We start from the raw sequence: 21,386 nt of genomic DNA, 5'->3' as shown, positions 1-21,386 counted from the left end.
CCGGGAATTCCTGTGGCTGGCATTCCACGTTAATCAGTAAGTCTACGTCTCATATAGCCTCTGAACGGGACGTTAAACGCAACTTTAAAAAAAAGTGGCTCTGCAGTGGCCCAAAGGTCAGTGATGGGTAGTTGTGCGCATTGAGACTTTTTCTCAGGATCACAATATCTACTACATATCACACTTTCAGTCATTTTCATCGAAATCCAGAATGTCACTATCTTCGGCTGCTTTCAAAAAGGTGGCCCTGTAGTGGCCAAATGGTCAGTGACTTTTGGTTGCTCCCATTGAAACTTTCTCTCAGGTGCACAATATCTACAAGATACCACGATTTCAAGCAATTCCACCTAAATCTAATTTCCGTAAAGGTTGAGCGGAGTCCTTTGTCATTTAGAAGGGAGCCATTGCCCCCTGAAACTCTTCTGTCGCAAAAACGACACAACCCATATTTCCTACTTCCAAGTCATCTTTGCGTCGGCAGAGTTTCGTTTCTTTAATGTGTCCCTTTTAGTCAAGGGAACCCTTTTTTGAAAAGGAGACCTTTACCCCCTTTAACCTATTTCCCGAAAGATACAAAAAATACGTATCGGTTTATTTTCGGTCTAGTATATATGTGGCAAGTTTGAAGAAAACCGGAAGACAAGAAACTTTTGTGAAGCAATCTCCTTTACACTTTCACTTTTTGGACTTAACGGGTTTTTGCCCCAAAGTCTTCAATTATGTTATGAGTAAAGGTACTAAAACAGAAGGAGAATAGATTGTTAGAAATTTCTGGTTTAAACTAACAATTGTGTATTTTTTCAATTGCATCGCCCCTTTAGCTCAACAATAGTAAGGTTCACTATGGCAAAAAAGAAAATTCCGTTTCATCAAGTTGTTCGAAGGAAACTCAAGGACGCGCAAAAATGACATGGTGAACGTGAATATTTTTGTATAACTGAAGTTAGAAAGGATCAAGACACTTATCAAACAATGCATTATTATTGATATGTTGAGGGCCAAAGGGAAGAGCTTGCTGAACTGGCAACATTGGTTTACGATTTAACGTAGTGTGAATTATCAGTGTTGCGTGGAAACGGTTTTGTGCAATTGAAACACATACATTTAGACATAAACCATGTATTACCAAAACTTTCCATTTTTTCCATTTTCTTGCACGTTTGCTCATAACAAAGTTAGTCTATGTTCGGACTCTTTAACCCTTAGTATACCAAGCGGGGTCCTCCTGGGACCCCAGTGAATGTTTTTTAGTTATTTTGCCGCAACTATAAGAACCAATTTATTCTTGATTTTTATGTGTCCTTTATACTTTAGAGACGTATACTATATAATTAAACATTCATTCCTTCCATTCTGGAAAAAGATAAAAAATAAAAAATTAACTGGGGTCCCGGCAGGACCCCGCTTGGTAAACTATGTTTTATATTTTAATTACTTTATTTCTTGATTTTTACAGATTGTGAATGTTTAAGTTTTTTTGAAAATGGCTCGTAGGCGGATCTCAGATGATGATACTGCTTATATACTTAATGAATGTAATTTCAGTGACCCAGAAAATGTTCTGAGTGAATCTCATGAGGACTTCATTACACAAGAAGGTGTGTCAGAATCAGAAGACAACCTTGGAGTCCATTCTGAGGAAAGTGACATTGCTAGTGAACCATTAGATTGTGATAGTGATAAAGATGAATTCATTGCAAAGATAGGACGAAAATGGAATAGTGCAGTGCCGCCAGTGACTCGCCGTCGTCAACATATTATTGTGAAAGCGTCTTCCGGCCCAAAACAATCAGCTACGTTTGCAACCACAATGCCTGAAGTTTTCAATATGTTCCTTGATGACCAAATTGTAGATACAATTTGCACCCACACTAATGCTGAAGCATCACGTGGTATTCAGGGTTTTAATGCAAAAAAATCCCCCAAACAAAATGAACATCTGGACCAATGTAGATTCTGTCGAAATGAGAGCATTTTTTGGTGTGCTACTGATCGCTGGAGCTCTTCGCTGCCAAAAGGAACGAATTTCTGAAATGTGAACGACAGATGAAAGTATTCGTCGTGCAATTTTTATTGCTGCCATGACACGGAATAGATCTGCACGTGTCCTACGGTTTATCAGGTTTGATGATAAAGCAACACGTGCTGAAAGAAAGGAAAAAGATAAACTTGCAGCCATAAATGAAATTTGGAATTGGTTTGTAGGAAGTTGTAAGAAGTTATTTGAACTGTTTGAGGAAATTGCAGTGGATGAGCAGTTAGTCCCATTTCGGGGCAAATGTTCAATGAAACAATACATGAAATCGAAAGCAGGAAAATATGGGATCAAGGTCTGGGCAGCTGTAGACGTGAGGACGTCATATTTGTTCAACACACAAGTCTATACTGGGAAGCTTCCAGGAGGGGCACGAGAGACAAAATTGGGACACCATGTAGTATGTGAAATGATGAAACCACTGTTTGGGTCTGGAAGTGGGGTAACTACAGACAATTGCTTTACATCTATGCAAACTGCTGATTTTTTTACTGAAGAACAATATTACCATGACAGGAACTTTGAGAACAAAAAAAAACTGATATTCCCGCAATGATGGAAACTGCAAAAGGAAGAGATCTGTGTTCATCAAAATTCATATTTTCAGACAATATAGCAGTGGTGAGATATGTACCAAAGAAAAAGAAAACAGTCCGTGTACGTTCCAGTCAGTTTGTAGATGATTCAGTTTCTAAAGAAAGTCAGGAAACGCTTGCTAAAAATATGTAACACATTTATTAATACAAAAATAAAAATAATAATGAATCAATAAGTACTGTTAAAATAAACACGTCATTTTATGTCATCTATGACTATTTACCTTAAATATATTTTTAGACACCCAAAGAACTTAACCTGAGTCACCTTACACACTAAAATATTGAGAATATAAAAGAAAGCATGGGGTCCTTAAAGGACCCCAGCTTGGTAATCTACGTTGGTAATTTGGGCTTGGTATATTAAGGGTTAATGCACTCGTATCAAGTACAATGAAAATGTCGTGGGAGTAGAATATATTGACAAATACGCTAACAATTTTAAAGAAAAAAATAACTAATACTTGTCTAATCCTTTAAAACTAACAATTCAAGAATTATGAATTGAAGTTATACGCCATTCCCTAATGGAGGAGGCGACAACAACTTCAAAATTGAAAATTGAACTGCTTACTTTTATTGTAGATTCGGAATATTCAATCAATTGAGTAAATTTAACGCCTTCCATACCAGGAACGAAACTGTTAAGTCCTAATTAACTCCCTTCTGAAGTATCAGGGACATAACCTTTATGTGCTCAAAATAAACGTTGTGTGTGTGTGAACGTATGTGTGTTTGTGTATGTATGGACGACACGAAATGTACATTTCCAACTGCAATTCTACTTTTCCTGCAATACTGGGCAATCCAAAAAGCAGGGTCGTTGGGCAGTTGATTATTAGAAAGGCGTTGGACCAAACCTCAGTTTTGTTACAAACATATCAGAGTGGCAAACTGTAAATGAGGTAGTAGTATAAAAATGACCGATCTGGCTCAGTGTCTGGCGTTTTTGCGTTTTTCCGCAGTGAGACCTGATAACATGTACTCGACTTCGCAGTATCACACGTTATGGTGTGTCACGCGGAAAATTGACCATGGGAAATTGAACTCGTTCTTTTAAGAGGGAGAAGGAGTGGGCCACAGCGGTCGGAATATTGGTGTTCAATTTAACATGGGATCTCAACCATTTTTTAGGCAAATCATGGTTTCATTTCGTTCTTTCGCAAAAATGTCTCAATAGCTCACTCAATATGATGCATATCATTTTAAAGGTGTAATTCGAACTCTGTGTGTGATATTTTCTTCTTATAAATACAGATAATTATAATCCAAATTCCCATAAGAAAATGATCAAAATTAGAGGGAAAAGTCTTCCGTTTTCTTACAGTAAGGAAAAGAGCTAAAAACTTCGGACTTTTTTGAGAATGGAGTACTGTCTTTGTATTTGTGCGCTACTGTGCTATGTTTTTTGCTGTTTCCAAATACATCCATTACACAATCGATGAGAAATTATATCCTTCATCATTGAATCTACAGAAATCAGAAATCAGATTTTTTCTTGTTCACGTACTTGGCCGTCTAACTGCTAGATGGCACTAGTCATTCCTCATCCCACTTTCCTTCTCAGCGGGAGTCAGTCCTTTTGAAAACCTACTTTGAACTTCTTAACAGGGGCGGGAGGAAGGAAATTATTGTGAAGAACGGGAACCTCAAACACGAGGATTGGCAAAATTTATGACCTCTTTAGTTGATGGTTTCTGTTTCAGCAGTACAGTGTATTTGTAGATGGTTTCTATGAGAAGAAGTAATTTGTTTGTAGCGAAAAAGTCAACCTTTCGTCAAAGATTTGTGAAGGAGAAGCCGAACCAAAGTCTTCGTTTACCTATTACCAAGGAAGAAATGAAAACTTCCTGCAGGACTGAGAATATATATGCAAGAGAAAAGATAAGATACATTATTATAATATTTAGGGTAGATTACTCCCCGAAATATTCTTTGTTTATCTGTCAAAAAATCAAGAATAATATAAAGCTCTTTCATCAGCGTCCATCGTACAACACACTAGACACACACATATTATATACATACATACATATATATATATATATATATATATATATATATATATATATATATATATATATATATATATATATATATATATATATAGTGGCGGATCCAGGATATGATCAAAGGAGAAGCTAAACCATAGTTTGCCTCTTTATCCAGAGTAAACAGGAATGAAGCCCATTTTATCCAGTGTATACTTGAGCGTGAAGGGGTGGGGACTATAGACTCTATAGCCACCTTGGATCCGCGCCTGTATATGTATACTATTTACAGTGCCGGATTTACGTATAAGCTAAACAAGCTATAGCTTAGGGACCCAAAATCTAAAGAAAAACTGGATATACATTTCTAAAATATAAGAAAATTAAAAAATAAAATAAAATTGTATATACGTAGCAACAGTGCTTCCTGCTGTGTAGCCTACGTTCATGTAATTAATGGAACTCCTTCTGCTAGTCTGCTTCCTAAATTACTTCCTAGTTTCTTCATTTCTGTATCTAGGGTGCCTATGTTCATCTGGACACATAAAGGGCCCAATTACCTTCAACAGCTTGGGGCCCCACAAAACCTAAACTCGACTCTGACTATCTATTTATCCATGGTTGCTCCCTCTCTTTTCGAACAGTGTTTCTTTGATATTGCTTCCAATTCCGGAAGGTTTTACCAAGGGGGGAAGAGTCCTTACTCATTCCAGGCATTCAAACTAGGGACTGGACTACTTGCTTCCAACATTCTGTCCCCCATGTATCCCGGTCTGAATCAATTGTCTAAAGCCGATAAAACATTCAAATTCAAATGTAGATGTTGCTCATCAGTGTCGACACCTAAATATTTCTCAATCAACAGTAGGGGTTTTTGGTACCCTCAATCTGTCTCCCTCTTATTAGCGGAGAAACACTATATTCGTAATTCTGTAGTATTCTTAAAAAGAAAGTGCTGTTTAATGTATGTAGTAACGCATAGGAAACTAAATTTTAATATACCCTAGTAGTATAGAAACGCACCATACGGTACCTTACCAAAATAAGCACCCCATATCAAGAATGTGAACATTAACAATAATAAAAAAGATAATAATAAATATTTTAAAGACATTCTTTCATTAATCAAGTCGCACTTAAAAGTAAAAAACGATTTTGTTTATGCATGACCAAAAAAGATGCGCTCTAATATAGGTTTACAGTTACTTTATAAATTCATAAAATGACGCGCCCCATTCTTTTTATTTAGCCTTGCATAAACAAAATTATTTATAACTTTTTAGTGCGAATTGATTAACAAAAGAATGTCTTTAAAAGGTGTTTTATCATTTTTTTTATTCGTTGGACACATTTTCCAAATCCTAAAGTGATATGCAACCAGGGAAACCAGGGCTGGTTAAAGGCTAGTATTTATTTTAAAATAAAGAAGTTGATAATAAAAACATATTAAAATTTGCTTTTAAAGAAAATAGATATATTGCAAAGTATGAAAGTAACAATGGAATATTGTATTGTCACCGGACTTACGCCGCTCTGCAACAGTTCTTAGTTCTATGACGTCAGGAAATAAGTTCAACTTATACGAACACTTATTTAATGTTTGAAACAAACACCTGTTACGTCCTTGTACACTCATGTCCAAAATGATTGTCGCATATCTATAACTGTCTTCTTGTAAGAATATAATGTAATAATGATTTTGCTGGGTACTTTTAATACTGATACTATGTGTACAATCTGGAAATGTATATGTGGTAAATTTCATAGGAAAATAATTATAAATACGAAAATTAGAATGAGTAAAACAGAATGTTGCTAAATGGAAACGAAAGTTTTATTTTCGTTTTATTGTTCTTATTTACTGTTTTTTGACATGAAATTTGCCACATACATGTCTTTGCCGATTGTACACATACTAATATTATAAAAATACCTGGTGAATTCGTTATCAAATTATATTCCTACAACAACATATTTATAGACATGCGACAATAATTTTGGACATGAGTGTACCTTCCTGAAGAGTGACACATCTTTTGATTCTATTGTTAGTGAAGTGATCTATTTCCCCAAATAAAAACCAACACCAATGCCCCCCCTGTCCTTCTAAGCAGGTCCCCAAGACTGAATGTAACATTGGGGCCCTTTCCTGTTGTAATAGCAAAAACTCAGGATGGTCAGCCACTGGTATCGAACCCAGGACCATTCGAATGTGAAAGTGAGAGAGAGGGTAAATCTGGTGGTCATATTTTGAAAAGAAAATAAGAAAATGGATTCCAGTAAAAAAGAGACACATTGTAAATACATTTCAGATCTTTGCCTGGGTTTTCTGCATTTCAATTCCAAGTTTTTTTTAACCACGAAGGCCCTAAATAAATTAGAATATCGGCTCTCCCGTGTTTTTTTTAATATTGGTATGGTTCTTCATTTTATATCAGACTTTTCCGGCACTATTCTGTTATTTACCATAGGTAGAATCCTTTGAGAAAGAGACAGGCGACAAGTGCTTTAGTTCTCTATATGTTTATGACCGTTGTAGATATTTGAGTGGCTCTCTAGACACGGGGCTGATATCATGTTGGTCCCTCTTATTTATTTATTTCTTCAGTTCTTTTTCTCTTTTAGACAAAAGAAAGGAATTTCACTCTTCTGTCCCATTTAAAAGCCGTAACCATCCCCCTCCTTCGCTGTCCAACTTTGACCACATGCAGGGGAAATCGAAGGAAAAGGAGGGGTGCCATTTGCTTTGACAGCATTTCAGCAACAACCCCATCTGTTACCAAAATAAGGAAAAACTTTGCACTGAAAGGAGAAACTAAGGAAGGATGATACCTTCGATTTGTCAAGGTCACTTGAGTCCCGCCGGCTCTTAAGATCACTTTATAGGGGTGTACTTGTTCACATTTATGAGCACTTTTTTCAAACCCTAGCATAGCAAAAATTAAAACACAGCGAAAATTACATAAGACTATGAACATAGAAAATATCAACGCATATTTTAGCAGCATTCCTCTTTAACATAGCAAGACTACTAACATAACAGAGAATAATAGGGATTATTCGTTCTCTTTTATTACTCCATTTTTTCGATCCCTCTATAACATAGTAGAGATTACGAACACAAGGCTATGTTCATGTCATGCGTATCGCCCAGCTATGGAAAACTTAGTATCCCCATAGAACTACTTCACTTTTACGACTCCTTTTCTGGGTGTGTATTCTTTCTCTTTTACGACCCCCTTTTCAGCCCTCGTTTTAACATAGCAAAATTAACCAAAACTATGAACACAGAGACTATGAACACATATTTTCGCAACCGTCTATGTAACATAGCAGAGCTGATAAAAGACTATAACATCATTTTAACCATGATGAAACATAGCACAAATTACATAAGACTATGAACACATAGCAGAGAATATTGAGGTGTACTCGTTCCCTTTTATGAGCAGAATTTTCAAACCTCATTTTAACATAGCAGAAATCACACACGACTATCAACACAGAGAGTACGAACACCTATTTTCGCATCCCTTATGTAATATAACAAAGGCTACTAACATAACAGAGAATAATGGGGTGTATTCATTTTCCTTTACCTTTACGGCTACTTTTTTAACACAGCATAGACTACGAAGGCAACACCCCTATGTGACACAAAAGGCAGAATTCCACGTCTGGAAAGATAGGCAGAACTGGAATTCCCGTTCTGCCTAAGATAAGACCATTTAAAATATTTTCTACAAAGTGCTGGAGGACTGTTAGGCAAAACGGGAGGACGCTATTAAAAATCTTGCTATTTTGGGGTTAAAAGATTTTGAATTCTTCTTTTTACGTGCCAATAGAATAAAACAACTTACTTTCGGCAAGATAAATTTTCATGTGAAGCAAGCAACGCAAGATTGAATAGAAATCAATCTGTACACGGCTGTGATCGTTTGATCAATCGATTTCCAACTATTTCATCTCGACGTCACACCAAGCATAAGAAAGTCAACGCCAATTGGCTCTCGCTGAGGAAGGAAATCCAATACAACCGTTCGTTGCATCGACGAATTTTAAAGTTTGTGAAAGAAAAGCTAATTAAAGAGACGACAATAGTATACGACCTTAATGCAAGATTGCACACACCCCTAAGTTCACATTTCTGAATATATCACTGGGCTCGCCTCACAAACAGAGACTGTTCTACAGTTTCGTACTAGTTTTTGTGTTTGATTCACTGTGCCATGTTATTGACTGATTTTGTACAAATAGGAAAGTGATGTAAACATGACAATACAGATTCATTTCTCAGTCTCAAATTTCTTACTATTACGGCTATGCAAACAATTCTTAAATATATACAGGGGTGTAGCCAGCAGGTTAATATAAGAGGGCCAAGGCCAAGGGGAGGCCAAGCCAAAAGAATGTGTTGCAGCTTGTGTTTTTGAGTCCTGAAAAAAAAAACGGAAAATTTTCGTTTCCTTCCGGTACTCTAAAACTACTGCTTTTAAAGCTTATTATTATTATTATTATTATTATTATTATTATTATTATTATTATTATTATTATTATTATTATTATTATTATTATTATTATTATTATTATTATTTTACTTTTTCTCCATAAAATATATTGCAGATAATTTTTATTATATTTAGCCCAGAACTATTGTCCCGAACCAAATGTTATACCTTTGTGCGTAGCTATTTTAGTTTAAGCTTTTGTACACAGAATCTATCTACATAAGATTGATCTTCTTTGTAATTGCACTTAATTATTTTAAAATTTCCTAACAAAAATATTTATTTCTTATTCGTGACTAAACAAACATAATTATTTTATTAGCAGCTATATCTTACTTCCTGTTTTACATCAAGTAGCAGTTTTTTAAATGACGAATGAAATCCAAACTGAAAAATTGAATAAAAACTTTGTTTTTCACCATATTTTCCATATGATAAAAAATGTTTTATAAAACACGAGGTAGAGCATATAAAAATTTAATGTACTTACAAATTAATTTAGTACCAATGTTTTATGGTAGTATTTACTGTATTTTGTTAAAACATTTGTCATCAAACTGTGAAATATAAACCGCAGTAAATTGTGTAATCTGCTGTCACAGAAAAAGTATACCATACTACTTTCCGATCGGTATAAGGAAGAGATACCATCAGCGGCGTAGCAAGCATTACAAGATTGGGGGAATGAAACTTGACACTGTTAAGTCTTCATTTTAAAAATTGCCAAGTCTCTTTTTTAAAAAAAATGAAAAAAAAGTTTCGAAAATCTTAGTCTCACTTTTACCAACCCTGTGGAAATCCATTACAGCAACCTTATTTTCATATTCGTCTCATTCCATGCCTCGTCAGAGATACAAATACGAACAGCCCTTGCCCCACTTTCAAGTGCAATTTTACACCTCAACTCAGGATCATTATCACCATGCACGATGCACAGCTACTAATTTGACAACTTATGGATAGGTTAGATCTGCGTCACCCAATCCTCACGAGGACCTCTAAAGCTATAATTTATTGTAGAAATGCATTAAAAAACGTAGAATAAGGTAGGCTATATTTACTGCTTGTAATATAGGGACATATAATTTACATAAACATTCAATTGAGGTGTTCAGTGAGAGACCAGGCTAACCTGCATACAAATACCTCCTTAGCTCATCTACTTCATATTTTAAGGACGTTTGGTAAAACACCGGATCTTGTTGGGTAGGGTGCGGAAAAAGACTCTGGCAGAGAAGTGGGAGAAAGCCTGAGGGAATGTCTTTGTAGAATGATTTTCTACCAAAATGAATAATGTATGTAGTTAGAGAAGAGGAAAATGCACTATAATACATATTATAATATGAGATTTGATTCTACATTACATTCATTATTTATTATCGAATTGAAATAGTGAAATTGTGAAAAACAGGGTGCGAAATCCTTGGGGAATAGGGGAATTCCCCCCACTGAATATTTTTGGACAAAATTCCCTCACTAAATCCTTGGTAGGGGAGATAAATAATGTCAGAAGTTTTCAAAGTAATTAACGTGTATTTCATATTTAATTATTAGATGAACTAGTGATCGGCGGTATACTAGTAATATCTAACTTTGTATAGTTTACTACTTCTGGATATCCAAATACGTGAACTTTCTATATCGAAACTTTGAAGGATAAAAGTGCGCAAAGTTTTCTTTCTTTTTTTAACTCTTCAGTCCTCGTCTCCTCCCACTTCGATTTTATGATTTCGCACAATGATGATATATATTAAATACCGGTAGAAAAAATACTAATATATAACCTCCCTTTTAGGCGCCCCTTCAACCATGCGCCCGGGGTACGTGCCTCGCTTCCTCCCCCATAGTTGCTGCCCTGTGAGCTACATAGCTAATATACAGCGGTATATGTAATGCTTTGACTTACAAATGCGGAAAAAGGAGGAATTGCAATTTTTGCTTAACTTTCGAAAGAAGCAGTTACGGGATTAAAAATAAGGTAGGAAAGGCAACACATTTGTATGAAAATGAAGTGAAACACACCTAGCAGACGTATTGTTTTGAACCCCAAAATGTGACTTTTGTCATCTTGCACTTAGGTTCACAGCGGAAGCGATGAAATGACTTGGCTCCAGTGCCATGCCGTGGTAACTCAGCGCCCGGAAAGTATACGACGGTGCCCTCGTACGTATGGGTGAGATCGATAGACCAGCCGCAGCAAAACGCCACCATGCTTGGCGCGAAGCGGTAGAAAATTTTCAAAATTAAACCCTGCTTTTTCTTGATTTTGAGCACTTTTAATTACTATACATGTGTACGCACATGAATTTTCCTCCCAAAGTTTGTGCCCCTTTACATCTGCACCCGGGGCAGTCGCCCCACCACAAGGCACGGCACTGCTTGACATCCATTGTAGCTTTTCTCTCCACCGAACAACACTCCCAGAAATCTACTGTGATACCATTCCCAAAACACATTTTGTTCAATTCTCTCTACTAGAAAAGCCCTGTAAATAGAGTCTTACTGCAAAATAACTGAAATAATTTATTGTTCTCCTCCGTATTAATATGATCACTTTTTGTTCAAAGGGAAACGTCTATTCACACACAAAGCAGATACGGTTACACAATATATTCGCTCTGGTATCAAATTCTACTTTCCTTTGATATTTTACTATTGGGAAAAACTCTTAAATTTGTCGAATTTACATACTATACATAGTAAAAAGTTTATACTAACCAGTCACTGTCTTACCCTTTGGGGATCCTATGGTGCAATTTGTACCATACGGGTGTTTCATGGTACATTACGTTATAATTCTTCTATTTGAGCTTTTTCGTCCGGGTTTTTTTGTTTCTCAAGTCCAGAGGCATTGTAGAAGACATTACGTATGGTTTCACACCTTCCTGCGTCCAGACATAGGAGGTGATGACTTCATAATTTTAAAATATATTTTCTCTTATGAAACCTATGTTCATGATTTTTTGGCGGGCTTATTTTTGCACGTAGAAGATTGAAATTTTGCATAAACATTTAGTCCACCGACTAATATTTACCAGATTTTTCTCTCAGATTTCTGCGTTAAAACAGGGGGGTTCAGAGGGGCAAAGGGTTGAAAAAAGGGATATTTTAACCCCCAAAATTCCTCTTTCCGGCATTTTCGCGCCTTAGATACATGACGGAGACACGTGAGTCATACCGTCCGAAAGGCAGTTCTATTCTGAAGAAAATTATGTGCAAACCATGATCCTAGGGTAATTAGGGATGTCTCAGGGAATTTTTACAAAATCTCCCTCTGTATACGGGAATATGGTACATTGTCGGTATATATATTTTTAGGCGGGCTTATTTTTGCACGTAGAAGATTGAAATTGTGCACAAGCATTCAATCTACCGAGTAGTATTTATCAGATTTTTGTCTGATTTCTGAGTTAAAACAGGGGGTTTCCAGAGGGGCTAAAAGTTGAAAAAAGGGATATTTTTACCCCAAAAATTCCATTTTTCGTCATTTTCGCACCTTAGATACATGATGGAGACACGTGAGTCATACCGTATGAAAGGCAGTTCTATTCTGAAGAAAATTATGTGCAAACCATGATCCTAGGGTAATTAGGGATGTCTCAGGATTTTTTTTTACCTGAGATCATGGTGTTTCGCGGTAATTTGGGGCATTGTGGAGATTCTTGATAAAATTTCTCCCGCCCTTACTATTCAAGATATAAGCTTGAAATTTGGCACACGCATTCCGTCTACCAAGTACTATTTATAAGATTTTTTTGAGATCTCTATGTTCACACAGGGCCGTTCCAGAGGGGCCCAAAATGTGAAAAAAATCCCTCCGAAATTTTCCCTTTGACACCAATTTTCCCTCTTCTGGTATATGATATGGGCATGCAAGTGGTACCACTTGAAAGCCAGCTTCATTCTGAAGAGAATGAGGTATGAACCATGATCCTAGGATAAATGGTGACGATGCAGTATATGCTTGACTATTCTGCGTGTTGTCTTGTATACGCTCTTGTATCAAATTCTTTTCACTCCAAAGCTCTACCTGCAACCGAAACGCTTCTTCTGTCAGTCTTTGTTTGAATGTTTCACGCCACCATTATTCAGCTTTTGTCAATGGTACAATTTCCCGATTTTTCATTAAAGATTCTTCAAAATGTTTAGGAATATCAAATGAACAAAAGTGAAGTGTGATCACTTGCAGAGTCGGATTTAGGTTTAGTGGGGCCAAAACTGTTGAAGGTAAAGGAGCCCTTTTCGTGTCCAGGTGAACGTAAGCACCCTATATACAGAAATGGATAAACTAATGATATTTTAGGAAGCAGGTTAGCAGAAGAGGCACCATTACTTACGTCATAGTAGCCTACACAACAGGAAGCACTGTTGCTACGTCCTACGTATATGTAAATTTTATTTTATTGATTGATTTTCTTATACATTGGAAATTGATATCCAGTTTTCTTCAGGTTTTCGGGGCTCTAAGCTATAGCTTGTTAACTGATACTTAAATACGGCACTGATCACTTGCAACAAGTAAAGAAGCTTTCAACGAATATATCAATTTATTTCAAGATAGGAAACTACACAAAATTTATGCCAAGTCTGTAAAAGAACTGATAATGATATGCAGCACGAACAAAGCGGCATTCTTCAAATTGCCAACTAGGTATTTTAATTTGCCAATTTGTTAAGTAATTGAGAACTTTGGGGGGAAGCTCCACCCTAACCCCCCTTAACGAGGCCCCTGGATACCACACTATTTGTCGATTGGTGTGGTAAAATAGTATTTTCCATACTATTTTACCGTAAATTATTAATTATATGTAAACTTTGTTATTTTTAAATGACTGAAGCGAGCCAATCTTACGATGATGTTTTATAAGCTGGTCATTTGGGGAGGCCAAGAACTCATTTGGGGGGCCTGGCCCCGATGCCCCCCGTGGCTACACCCCTGACTATATAGTGAAAACTTTGGTGCTTTAAAAATATGAAGACAACCGAGAACAACGAGGAAAGCACATTTGAAATTATATGTATCGTATTATATCAATCCGTAGAGCACAGCATGACATTTTTGTGCATATATTACTTTCTTACGAACACAATTGAAGTCATATATAAAATATATTTTCAGAAAGCACAAAAGATAGGAGAACTTTTAATGTGCTAGAATTTCCCAGTAAAGTTTGAAAATTCAATTTCCTACTACGTACGCCAACAATTAGGATTTGGTAGCTGCGTTTCCATTCCAATGATAAGATCCTTGTGTCATTTCTGCTTGAAATGGAAAGATCTGGAGGAAACCTCTATACTTCTAGACTCAAAGCACACTGTGATGCAAATGTACCGCATATATCCAGAATAGGGTAATATAAAACCCTGATGCCCGGCAATAATCAATCAGGGTATTAGATTCTCAGTTTAGGAACCGGTTCACAATTCTCCTGAATCTGGAGATGAGTATTTTTGGAACTAGGTAAATCGGATCCAAAATTATCTAGCCATCCCTTGAATAAACCTAGACGAGATGTAGGTGGACCTAGAGTTTCAAACTTTATAAACATGATATCTTGGAAGGAATAAAACATAACTTCATTGTTATTTCCCGCACTCTATAAGTGTAGTTTTTATAACAATATATTGCCACGTAGCAGGTATTATGCTTCTTTCAGCCTGTATCTAATATCCCGACAAATTGTGATGTTAAATGCCCATGTGTTTTGCCAGTGTGCCATGGTATGACGACGTGACTCTCTTGTCTCCGTGAATTTCCTGACTATAGGTTACAGAGATGAAATAGTTGAGCAACTGTTTCGTCACTAGTGTTCTTGTAGTCTAATACTAGCATCTTTCACAAAATATACAGGTATTTTTAAAAATATTTGAATACAGCAGTGCAGCCAGTTGTTCTCGGACAAGAAAAGTGGAAAATCACTTTCTCAGAAGTGCCAAGCCTTTCACGTACTAAAAGCAAATGAAAACTCTTCTTTGATAATATAAAAATATTAATACCTTACATTTCCTTACCATACCGCATTATACGCAAAAAATGTTTAAAAAAAAAACACGTATATTTGATCAAGAACAACTCACTTTTTGTTATATATTTATAATGTTTGAAGTTTTCAATAAGAGAAAACAGTATAAACACATATATTATATATCCGTGAACCTGACCCGACCCACATCGGCACTGATTTTAAAACATGCCAAAATTTAGTGCCCAACTAGAGCTGACGTCCTATAGTGTTAAAAAAATTAGTGCTGTTACACAAAGGTAGAAAAACAAGGAAGATTCTGGGTGGGACTAGGTTCACACTAGCCCCATCCACTCACCCGACTGAGATGAAACCTATACAAGTGTACCTATAGTTAGTGTAAAATTAGTGTTGACGTTACCGCATATAAAGAAAATTAGTGGCATTATCAGAAGGCCATATATATTCCAAAATCTAATATGGCGGCATAAAAAATAATAATTTTTATTTCACTACCCATAGCATTAATTTTCTTTCTATGCGGTATCGTCAGCACTAATCTAGCTATTTTTTGTTATAGATTCAAAATTAGTGCTGTTACATAAACGTCAAAAAAAAAAAAAAAAAAAAAACTGAACTGATGGTGATAAAACCTATACACAAAATTACTGCTGACGATACCTCATAAAGAGAAAATTAGTACCATTATCAGAAGACCAAATATATTCGAAAATCTAATATGGCGGCATCATCAAAGAAAACAATCGATCCTCGTTTTCATGATACTATACATATCACTAATTTTCTTTCTATGCGGCATTGTCAGCACTAATTTTTGGCTTAGTTTACAAAATTAGTGTTGTTACACAAACGGAATCTTTGAGTTTTAGGTCCCACGTTTATGCCGGTTAGGCTAAAGGAGTATCGTTACTGTTTCACTATTAGTGCAGTTATGGCCAATTTCATGTCACGAAACTCACATAAGAAATTTATGGGGAGTTTTTCATTGCATCAATTTCTGCCCAATTCAAAAGCACTAATGATCTCTTCTAAAGCAATCCTTAGTGCATTGTTAGTACTTCTTAGTGCACCAACACCTAACGTTAGTGCATCATTAGTAAAGGTGCTACAATTAAAATAACTTTGGGGACCAGCGTGAACTTGGCTATTCCACTTCAAGCACTAACAAAAATGTTAGTACCGTTAGTTCGTGCATTGTTAGTGGTTCTAGAAAACACTAACAATTCCGTTAGTGTTTAACTGTTAGTGTAGTTATGGCCAATTACGTGTCACGAAACAGATGAGATATTTATGGAGAGTTTTTCATTCAAGTCAAATATCCGCGAAATTCAAGAGCACCTTGATACCTTCTAGCGCAATCGTTAGTGCATCGTTAGTACTTCTTAGTGCAGCAACCACTATCGTGAATCGTTAATTAGTGTAAACTCGTAAACTCTGATAGCATTAAATTTATTGCTTAGTGCGTATAAGTGCACTAACGATTGCCATTAACCTCATGTTTTATGTCAATTTCAATGGAATTTGATATTTTTAACGTTGGCCCCACCAAAAATCTTGATTAAATCCCAAAATATGATGGCACTAACGTTAGTGCTTTAGTGTGTTTAAGTGCACTAAAATGCACTAACGATTATCGTTAACTCAATGTTTGTACGTAACTTTTCATGGAATTTGATATTTCTGAAGTTGGCCCTCCAACAAAAATCTTCAATAAATCACAAAATATGATAGCAATAATGTTAGTGCTTAGTGCGTTTAAGTGTACTAACGATGCACTGACGACTGCCGTTAATCCTATGTTTCTACGTCAATTTGTATGGAATTTGATATTTCTGAAGTTGTCCCCAGCAAAAATCTTCAATAAATACCAAAAAATGGTAGCACTAACGTTAGTGCTTGGTGGGTTTATGCGCACTAACGGCCGCCATTAATATCATGTTTCTCCGTGAATTTGTATGGAATTTGATATTTCTGAAGTTGGACCCCAATCAGAAATCTTCAATAACTCGTAAATTCTGATAGCACTAACCTTATTGCTTAGGAGTTTAAGTGCACTAACGGTGCACTAACGATTGGCGTTAAACCCATATTTCTACGTCAATTTGTATGAATTTTGATATTTCTGAAGTTGCCCCCACGAAAAAATCTTGAATAAATCCCAAAATATGGTAGGGCTAACCTTCGTGCTTAGGCGTTTAAGTGCACTAACGATGTACTAACGACTTGTGACGTTTTTTTGTAATTTGGGAGAGGTGGGGGGCCAACTTCCGGCACGTGTACGCATAGCACTAATTTTCTTTCTATGTGACGTGGCTGAAGTTTGGCCCCCCTTCTAAATTACAACAAACATCCTACACCATTAGTGCATCGTTATAAGCACTAACGTTAGTGCTACCAGAGATTACGAGCTATTGAAAATTTTTGGTAAAGGGCCAACTTCAAAAATGTCAAATTCCATAGAAATTGATGTAGTGATATGGGGTTAACGGCAATCGTTTGTGTGTCGTTAGTGCACTTAAAAGCACTAAGCACTAACGTTAGTGCTGCCATATTTTGGGATTTAATCAAAATCTTTGGTGGGGGCTAACTTCAGAAATATCAAATTCCATACAAATTGTCGTAGAAATATAGCGCTAATGGTAATCCTTGGTGCATTGTTCGTGCATTTAAACAAGCGCTAAGATTAGTGCTATCAGAGTTTGAGTTATTGAAAATTTTTGGTGAGGGACAACTTCAGATTTATCCAAATCTACACAAATTGACGTAAAAACATGGAGTTAATGGCAATCGTTAATGCATCGTTAGTGTAGTTAAACGCTCTAAGCACTAAGGTTAGTGCTTCCATATTTTGGGATTTATTCAAGATTATTAGTGGGGCCAACTTCAGAAATATCAAATTTCATACAAATTGACGTAGAAATATCGAGTTAACGCCAATCGTTAGGGCAACGTTAGTGTATTTAAACGCGCTAAGCATTACCTTCAGTGTTACAATATTTTGTGATTTATTGAAGATTTTTGGTGGGGGACCAACTTCAAATTCCACACAGGCTGTAGTGGTTAATGGAAGCACTATCGATGCAGTAAAGAATGTCGCTTATTTTTGCGTTAGTGCTTGCAGTCTTCCAAAGATATTCTAGTTTTAGCACCTACACTAATTAAGTACTAACGATAGTGGTTGGTGCACTAAGAAGTGCTAATGATTGCGCTAGGAGAGATTGTTAGTGGATTTGAATTTGGCAGAAATTTGACGCAATGAAAAAGTCTCCATAAATTTCTTATGTGAGTTTCGTGACATGTAATTAGCCATAACTACACTAATAGTGAAACATTAACGGAACTGTTAGTGTTTTCGTGAAGCACTAACGATGCACTAGTTAATGCTACTAATTTTTTCGTTAGTGCTTAAAGTGGGGTCGCCAAGTTCACGCTAGCCCCAGGGGTATATTAATTTTAGCACCTATACTAATGAAGCACTAACGTTAGGTTTGGGTGCACTAAGAACCACCTATGATTCACTAACAATTGCACTAGAAGAGGGAATTAGTGCTTTCGAAGGTGATGGGAATCTGACACAATGAAAAATTCACCATGTATTTCTTACGCGACTTTCGTAACTTGGGACCTCCGCTTAAAACAATAAAGGAAACATTAGTGCCGTTTCTGACGTTTGCGTTACAGCAGTAATTTTGAAAACCATTCCAAAAATTAGTGCTGACAATACCGTAAAAAAATGAAATGAAATCTTTAAGTTTTACGCCCACGGTTATGCCGGTTAGGCTAAAGGAGACGGTGATGATGAGAGATGAGTAAAATGGTGGAATGAAGAAAGTGGGAGAACCCCGAGAAAACCCACGAGCACGGTGTTTGTACACCACAAAGTCCACACGGCGCACAGTGGAGTATTATGGCCATAAACCTGGCCAAAAAGGCAAATTTTAAAATCAGTCACATAAGTGCGAAAAGCACTCCCGCCCCAAGAGGACATATCTGTGAGTTACACAATGACCACTTCCGGTGCCTGAGTCACTCCTGGTGGGTCACAACCCTAGTTGATGTTTGGGTGTCAGTCTGAGCGGGTGTGTTTCACAATTTCATACTTTTCGTATTCGATCAGTTTATAGTTTTCTGTGAGACTGTATATAAAATGATCAACTTCGTACTTTTCTTGGATGTAACGGAATGTAAGAGCTTTTGATTTATGTACGTATATTTGCACTACTATTATTTCTTTTATTTTTTCTATTCGTCTAAACATAGAATACTTGTTTTACTATAAATTTTTGCAGAACATTTATTACCACAGTCATTCTAACACTGTGTCAAGCTCTGTCAAGCTTTATCCCATTGATATTCTGACTCAGTGGTATACTACTTACTTGATTCAAAAATAAAATTTCCCGCAACCAGTTGCTTTTTCCTTATATTTATACTTTTGTAACACGATGCAGATAGATTTTCAGTAAATCGAAGTGATAATTACTGCCCATAATGAAGTTGAAACACAAAAATCAAATTATTATACTGTATGTACGTGCGTAAAAGGGGTGAACATAAATAACAGAATTGTAAAACATTGATTTTGTAAATATATACACACGTATTTATATACAAAATATATACATATGAGCCAGAAATGCACAGAAACGAAACCCTTTAACCGTCATTTTAATATACTTTCACATAAAATATATTTAATAAGTATAAAACATTATTATCGTTATATACTGTTTTTATTTTTTAATTTTTTTTATGATTCTGAAGATGGAGAGAGAGTTTAAAAGGCGAGAACTCTACGAGTTAGTTAAGGGATGCGAAATCAGAGCTATTGAAAAAAAGTTACTATACATGGAAAACAGAGTAGCAGAAATGACAAAATGTCCCGAAGCTCAAAGAAGTGCCCTGAAACGGTCTCTCCGATATTTTAAAACCCAATTTAAACAAAGATGGTCACAGTCACACAACAAGGAGGAAAGATTTTTGCAGCAGAATGCAGATTGGTTGGCGGGTGGTGTAAAGGTGTCAACATTTTCATCTAGAGTTCCAGGCCACCCTGAAAAGGAATTTCAAGAGTCCAGCGAAAGGAGTAAACGGAGGAAAACTGAAGAGTTGAAACAGAAGACTACCCCTGAAGAATTAACATTCGTTGCTTCCATGAGCCTGAGGGCTGCAGGTAATTCTGATGCAGCAGATTTGTTTAAACAAATCACGGAAACCCCAACTAGGGTTTCTAAATTCAAAAATTATTAGGAAGTTCCGAGCATATTGAAATAAAGAAACATACACCTACTGAGGCATTAGGCATTTTGATATATGCAGAATTAACCAAACATCAGCATGAAGTCATACGGGATGCAAATAAAAAGATATACCCCTGCTATTCATTGGTAAAGGAGTATAAAAAGCAGTGCTATCCACCCGAGGATTCAATTACGGTTACCGAATCACTCTCTGAAGTTAAACTGCAGGCATTGCTAGACCACACAACCTCCCGATTATGTAAGTATCTGGAGGAAGTATTTGAACATTTCTCTGTGGAAGAGAAACAAAACTTAGAATTGGTCTCAAAATGGGGGTGTGATGGGTCACAACAGTCACAATTTAAGCAAAAGTTCCAGAATTTGAGTGAAAGTGATGCAAACATTTTGCAGAGTTCGTTTGTTCCCCTTAAACTGATGGCAAACGTAAAGGATAAGAAAAAAGTTATTTGGCAAAACCCAACCCCTTCTTCCACTAGGTTGTGCAGACCGATACGTATACGATTTGTACATGAAAGTATAGACATAACAGTAGAAGAGATCAAGTATGTTGAAGACCAAATAAAAGCGTTAAAGAACACTGAAGTTCAGTTAGGTGACAACCCAGCTATCATCTAACACACGCTTTTACTTACAATGGTTGACCGAAAAGTATGTAACGCGGCATCAGGAACAACGTCAACTGCAAGGTGTTATATCTGTGGGTTGACGTCAAAAGATTTTAATAACCTTGAAAAACGTGGTGCTGTAAACCCTGAAAATTTGAAATTTGGTCTTTCAACCCTTCACACCAGGATTAGATTCTTCGAGTCAGTTCTCCATTTGTCATACAAACTGAACATCAAGAAGTGGCAAGCGAGAAGTCCGGAAGAGAAGAAGAATGTTAGTGAAAGAAAAAAGGAAATCCAGATGAAATGTAAGGAAGAATTAAGACTCCTAGTTGGTGTACCTAAACAGGGATTTGGTAGCACCAATGACGGAAACACGGCCAGACGTTTTTTTCTGATCTAGCTA

At 36.4% G+C, this 21,386-nt stretch overlaps 1 protein-coding gene across 3 annotated transcripts in view; it reads right to left on the bottom strand.

Moving 5' to 3' along the window:
- The window catches only part of LOC145683953 (uncharacterized), a 318,861-nt gene that overhangs the window by 92,124 nt on the left and 205,351 nt on the right, over nucleotides 1-21,386 (bottom strand). The window lies entirely within an intron of this gene.

This window comes from Thermobia domestica, chromosome 4, assembly GCF_964235325.1.
Source record: "Thermobia domestica chromosome 4, izTheDome1.hap1.1, whole genome shotgun sequence".
NCBI lineage: Eukaryota > Metazoa > Arthropoda > Insecta > Zygentoma > Lepismatidae > Thermobia > Thermobia domestica.
The sequence above is the reverse complement of the archived record's forward strand: the minus strand, read 5'-3'. Positions and strand labels throughout refer to the sequence as shown.